Raw genomic sequence first — 5,865 nt, forward strand, 5'->3', positions numbered from 1 at the left:
ATATTTGTGCGTTTCAGGGGTGTTCTGGAGAGAGACAGAGAGAGGGCAGTAGGGTGTCTCCGGGGTGTGGGAGGTAAGCTCTGTGTGTTCAGGAGGCATTGGGTATCTGTTTTTCTTTGCTCCAGAATGGGCTTTAGATCCAGCTGGGGCTTTGGCCTGGCCAGGGTGTGCCGAGGGCAGTTACCCTCGTCCCAGTCCCAAGGGTCCATGACCTCGTCACCAGGGGTGGCATTGGGGCCTCTGTTTGCAGGGAGAGGAGCCCTCAGGCAAGGAAGGCAGGAGGGGAGGATGGCAACTGCCAGGAGGGGAAGAGCCCCCTGAACTGACCTCTGAGGAGCAGGGGCGCTGCTAGTGGATGTCACCTGGAGCACCAAGGATAAGCCTGATCACAGACACACAGGGGGACCATCCCGATGAATGGCCTGTCCCCAGGAGGAGGCCTTGGATCAGAGGGTGCCCAGCGGGGGGCTGAGTGAACTGGCTGCTGGCCGGCCAGCCCCACCCTCTCTGGGGTCCGATGTGACTGGAAGTGAGCACAGTTCTCTTGGGGGGGGAGCGGAGCGGAGAAATGGGGGGTGGGAAGGGTGATGTAAACACCAGAGAAACCGCAATGACGTTCACACAGCAGGTGCAAGAAAGCAAAGGCATACACAGTTTGGAATTCTTCAGATTCTAGACACTGTGAGTGTCCTGCCACCCTGGAGTCCCAAACTCCCAGGACCTGCAACCTTTCGGGTGGAGGTTAAGAATCTAAGAAAAGCTGAATCAGAACCTTTAGTGATAAGGGGCGTTCAAGGGCTCAGCACCTAATGAGCTGCTGTCCCAGCACCTCCCAGAGAGCCCCCACCACAGATGGCACCCTTTTATGGATGTGAAGACGGTGACAACATAAAACAAACACTCGGGTTCTAGCTGCAGCCGTGCCCTGCCCAGCAGCCCTGGTGTCTGGGCCTTGTACAAGCCGTGTCCTCACCTGCTGGCCTGAGGTCAGGGCGCACCTTCCTGCCAGCCCACATGGGGCGTCTGGGATGGCCCTGTGATCTGCTGCCTCCTTCCCCCCTCCACTCCTACTCGAGCCCCTCAGCCGCTGGCTGGAGCCCCGTAAGTGAGGCAATGGGGACCAAGGGGCCGATAAGGAGAATGTCTTCAGCAGCCACAGGCCCGGGGAGCTGAGCGGATATTGATTTGGTCTACGGGAGCAAAGGGACCAGTTAAACTTCGGCTGTTAAATCACTCTGCCTAAAGCCAGCCATCTCTGCGGGTGGGCAGGGGACCTGGCGGGCAGGAGAGGGCTGGGGGTGGGGAGGACCAGTGGCGGCCAGTGCCCACTGGGGGTGTGCTTAGACACCCTGGCTCTGCAGCATCGGCCTGGGGCCCGGGGCCCGAGGCAGCCTGGCTGGGACCTCTGCGGCCCTGGTGCCCACAGGCCTAAGTCCGGCCACAGCCCACTTCTTGGCATCCTCTGAGCAAACCTGCTGCCAGGCCTTGCTCATGCGGACCCCTCCCCTTCACCCCCTTCTCCATACCTTAGAATCCCACTCAGTTTTCCAGACCCAGTGCAAACAGCATCTCCATGAAGTCTTCCAGATTTCCACTCCCTACTCCCAACATCCTGAGAGAACTGGGGTTTCCCTTCCCAAACTCCAGGACTCTGCCTGCCTTCTGACTTCAGCCATCTCTGCTGCACCAACCGGGAGCTGCGGGGCCACTGAAGGAGGACATGTGTGCCTTGCCCCTCAGCCTCCACATACAGTGAGTCCCGGGAGTCCAGACGCCCGCATGACCGTGAACTCTTCAGCTGGGGAAGACAGGGCGGGGAAGTGTTGTCTGAGCTATGGTCGGATGGCCATAGCCAGCGTGCGAATGGGCCACCTGCGCCTGCCCCGGACAACGGTCTCGGGTCCCTGTGGCAGTTGTCGAGAGCTGCTCAATCGTGAATTGTTTCCTCTCCCTCCTGTGTGACACCCTTCCTGCCATTCCATTGCCTCAGAGTCCAGCTACCCACTCAGGGGAGGGCCACCTGCCTCCCTGGGCCACCCGGCATGGACGTGGGGCCAGGCAGCCTGGGACTTGAACCTCTGCTCTGCCACCTACAGCTCTGCAGCCTGGGGCCAGTCCCTTCTCTCTCTAGGCCTCGGCAGAAAAACAGAGCCCGGGCCCTGCCCCTCGGAATGGTTGTGAGAATTAAACAACTACTGCAGAGGCCCAGAGAGGGCCAGTGGCTGCCTGGAGTCACACAGCAAGAGAGTGGAAAAGATACCGGGGTTCCTGTTTCCCAGCCCCAAACTCCGCCCTCCCCTCCAGCTTCTCTCAGGCCTGGGGTCCCGGGCGGGGGCCGGCCTGCATCCTGAGGGAGGCCTGGTCTGTGTAACCTGGCAGCTGGTCCCTGCGGCCTGAGGAACAACAGACCGTCGGCCTGCTTGGGGCGAGGCCGGGGCCCCCCTTGTTTGTTCCTCTGGCCTGACCTGGCCTCCCGAGGGGGCCTTATCTGCTTATTCTCTCCTTTCCCACCAAGCTAATCTCTCCCTCTTTTCAAGAGTTCCGGTTTCCTCTCTGCCGCCTTCTTGTCTCTCTCCCCGGCCCTGTTTCTCCCTCATCTCTGGCAGGCCTCCCCACTTGGTTCAGAAGCTTCCTCAGCACTGCTGGTACTGGCATCTTCAGGGAGTTGCCATTTCTCAAGGGCTTTCTGGGCCTCGCAGAGCCCGGTCTGAGACTGTGGGCCCTTCCCACGGAGGGCTCTGGAGCTTGCACGGCCTGGGTCAGGACCCCTGCTGGTGACAAGCCGCCTGACACCACAGATCAACCCCTGGGCCTTTTAAATTCTTTGGGTTGGCTATTGGACTCGATAGGACTTCTGATGCAATGGTTTGGGGATTTTACTCCAAAAATCCAAGGTACTGAGATTTTATGGTTCTAAGTCTCTGGCCACAGTAAGATCTGAGACACTAGAGCACCGAGGTCCTGGGAGTCACACCGGGGGAGGCCTCACCTGAGTGTGGACTCAGCCCAGCAACATGCTTGCAACCCCGGCCTGGCCTGGAGGGCCGGTCCGGGGACCGGCTCACCACCACGGCCCGGTTGCCCGGCCCCTGACCAGCCAGGAAGTCTCGGGGCTTCACTGCAGACCTGGGCACTGGCCAACAGCAGGGATATGAGATCCACTGAGTCAGGGGTCCAGCTAGGTATCCTGCCCTGAGTTGGAAATGGTCTTCTGCCTTTTATGCTGCTCAGCCCACGCCTCCCTGGAGGACGAGTGGGAAGGGCTTTGGTGTCAGACACACCTGGGCCCCTGGCCCTGCCCTGCTGTGAGCTTGCTGTGCGACTGGGCCAATCAGCCCCTCTCAGAGCCTCACCTGTTGGATGGTGAGAACCATACTCACCTGGGGCAATGCGATTGGCACAGCACACAGTAGGTACACCATAAAGGGTAACATTTATATTTTATGACTTCCCTTTCTGAGAGTCATTCTGGGTCCTTGGTCCGGCTTGCTGTCTTGGACACCCCCAAACCCAACATTTCTGAGGCACGCACTGGGCTGAGTGCACCGCCCTTCGCCTGGGAGGCACGGGGCACTGGGCTGGCCCCAGCTGGTGAGAAGGCTCACACTGGCTGGGGGAGGCAGACGCAGACACAGACACAGCACAGGCCTCTGTGACGCCTTGACTTGATGCAGCACCAGAGGGGAGAACGGAGGCTGTGGGGACCCAGAGGAGGCCATTGGCCCAGGCCGAGGATGGTCAGGGGAGGCTCTCTGGAGGAGGGAGCCATTTTCATGGGCCTCGAAGGAAGAGTGAGCACTGTGATCATGAGTGCCACAGCTGCTTTAAAGGCTCAAAGAGTTGCCCTGGCCAGGTGGCTCAATAGGTTGGAGCATCATCCCACACACCAAAAGGCTGTGGGTTCAATCCCTGGTCAGGGCACACACCTAGGTTTCAGGTTCGATCCCTGGTCGGGGCTTGTATGGGAGGCAACCAACTGGTGTTTCTCTCTCACATCAATGTTTCTCTCTCTCCCTTCTTCTCTCTCTAAAATCAACAAAGACAAATCCTCAGATGAGGGTGAAAAATAAAATAAATTAAAGGTTGAAGGGTTGTTGGGAGCCTGAGGGGACTGGGGAAGGCTTTCTGGGTGTGGCTGTGGAAGCTGAAGAATAGCAGATGCCCAGAGGCGGGCCAAGCAGAGGATGTGCCTGGGGAGTTGCTGGAAATGTGGCTGGAAGAGCCACCTGGGGCCTGAGGGGAGGGCCTCGAGCACCAGGGCAGGGAACTAGGCACTGGTTTTGTGGGCCCCTGGGAGCCAGTGAAGGCTGTGGAGCAGGGGCAGCCCCGGGCCAGCGAAAGCACACACTCCAAGGGCTTGTTTGGCGGAGGCTGAGTGGTTTCTGCGGAGATGCTGGTGGGAGCCCTGCCCTGGGCTGTCCTGCAACCCCACCTCAGCCTGCAGCCCTTACTGGCTCTGTGACCACAGGAAAGGCCCTTCCCTTCTAGGAATTTCCTCATCTGCAAAACAGATGCAGAAGGAACCAGAAGAGTTATCTTGGGGTTCCTTTTAGCTGGGATTCTGTCACTGTGGCTGCCCCCCTGCACACTTCCAGGCAGGGACTTGGAGGACAGCCCACCCCGTGATGGGTCCAGCCACTCGGGGTGTCCACGTCACCCGACCCCCAGGGCACCCGCTGGGCTTCACTGAGTCCTGCCCAGGCTGCCCTGTGCTCCAGCCACCGCAGGTTGCGTCTCCTCCCACACGCACAGAAACTCAGTTTGTAAAGCCTCCTTCCGTCCTGTGTCTCATGCGGTCACCCACAGCCAGACCGAGACACAGCAGACTAACAATTGCTTCTGCTTGGGGGCCTCCCGTGGGCGAGGCCCCAGGAGACCCTCCCCTTGTGCCGAGTGCCATCCCGGCGACAGGAAGTGAGGCTGATGCTCAGAGAGGGACAGCGTCGTGTCATCACAGGGCCAGCGCGAGGACCCCCAGGTTTCTCCCACTCCCTGGTCATTACTTCTCATTTCTGTGCTTTTCTTCTTCATCCCCCTGACCTCAGAGTGGGGGTGCCAGGCATGGGCCTTGGGACTCTGTGTCTTCCTGTCGTAGCCCTCAGTGCTGAGGCCTAAAGGTGCAGCTCACCACCAGCCTCTCCCCAGAACCCCACACCCGGACGTCTGCCCATCTACTCAGTGTTCCCCGAGGCACTGAAATCACCATCTCCACCTCCAAGGTTCCAGGTCTGAACCCGGTCCTCTCTCCGCCCCATCTGAGCACTCTCCCCAGCGCTTGGCCGAACCCCTGCGCCCTTCTCCATCCTCCTGGGCCTCTCACCCACAGCCACGAAGAGAACCAGTCCCGGTGGAAGCCCACAGGGACCCCACCACTCTCTCCACACCCACCACTGCCAGCCTTTCCCACCCACCAACCTTACTCTTCACCACCCCATTTTACAAATGGGGAAACTGAGGCCTCGAGAGGGGAAAAGCCTTCCCCACAGTCACACAGGAAAACCACAGGCTTCGCTGGAACCTGGGTCTACGTCCCCAGCGTCCCCTGGGTTGGGTTTTCCCTTGAAGCTGGCTCAGCAGGCCCGTTGACACAGCCATGCTGCGTGTGTCTGCGTGTGTGTGTCCCCGAGGAACGAAGAATCTGCCAGCTGGGTTTATGTTTCAAGACCTCTGTCCTTGCCCTTGACCAAGAGATCTTACAGGGAGACTAGGGCCAGAGCCCCAGGGCGGGCGGGGCGGGGGTGGGGAGGAACATCAATGAGAAGCCGCCTGGCCTGGAAACCGGAGAGCCCCCAGGCCAGCGCCAGGATCCCCTGAGCTCTCTTGAGGAGGCCGGCCAGAGAGACTGCAGGGGAGGGCTGAGGTTCT

Source organism: Phyllostomus hastatus, unplaced genomic scaffold, assembly GCF_019186645.2.
Source record: "Phyllostomus hastatus isolate PE091 unplaced genomic scaffold, TTU_PhHast_1.1 phas_scaffold_317, whole genome shotgun sequence".
Taxonomy (NCBI): Eukaryota; Metazoa; Chordata; class Mammalia; order Chiroptera; family Phyllostomidae; genus Phyllostomus; species Phyllostomus hastatus.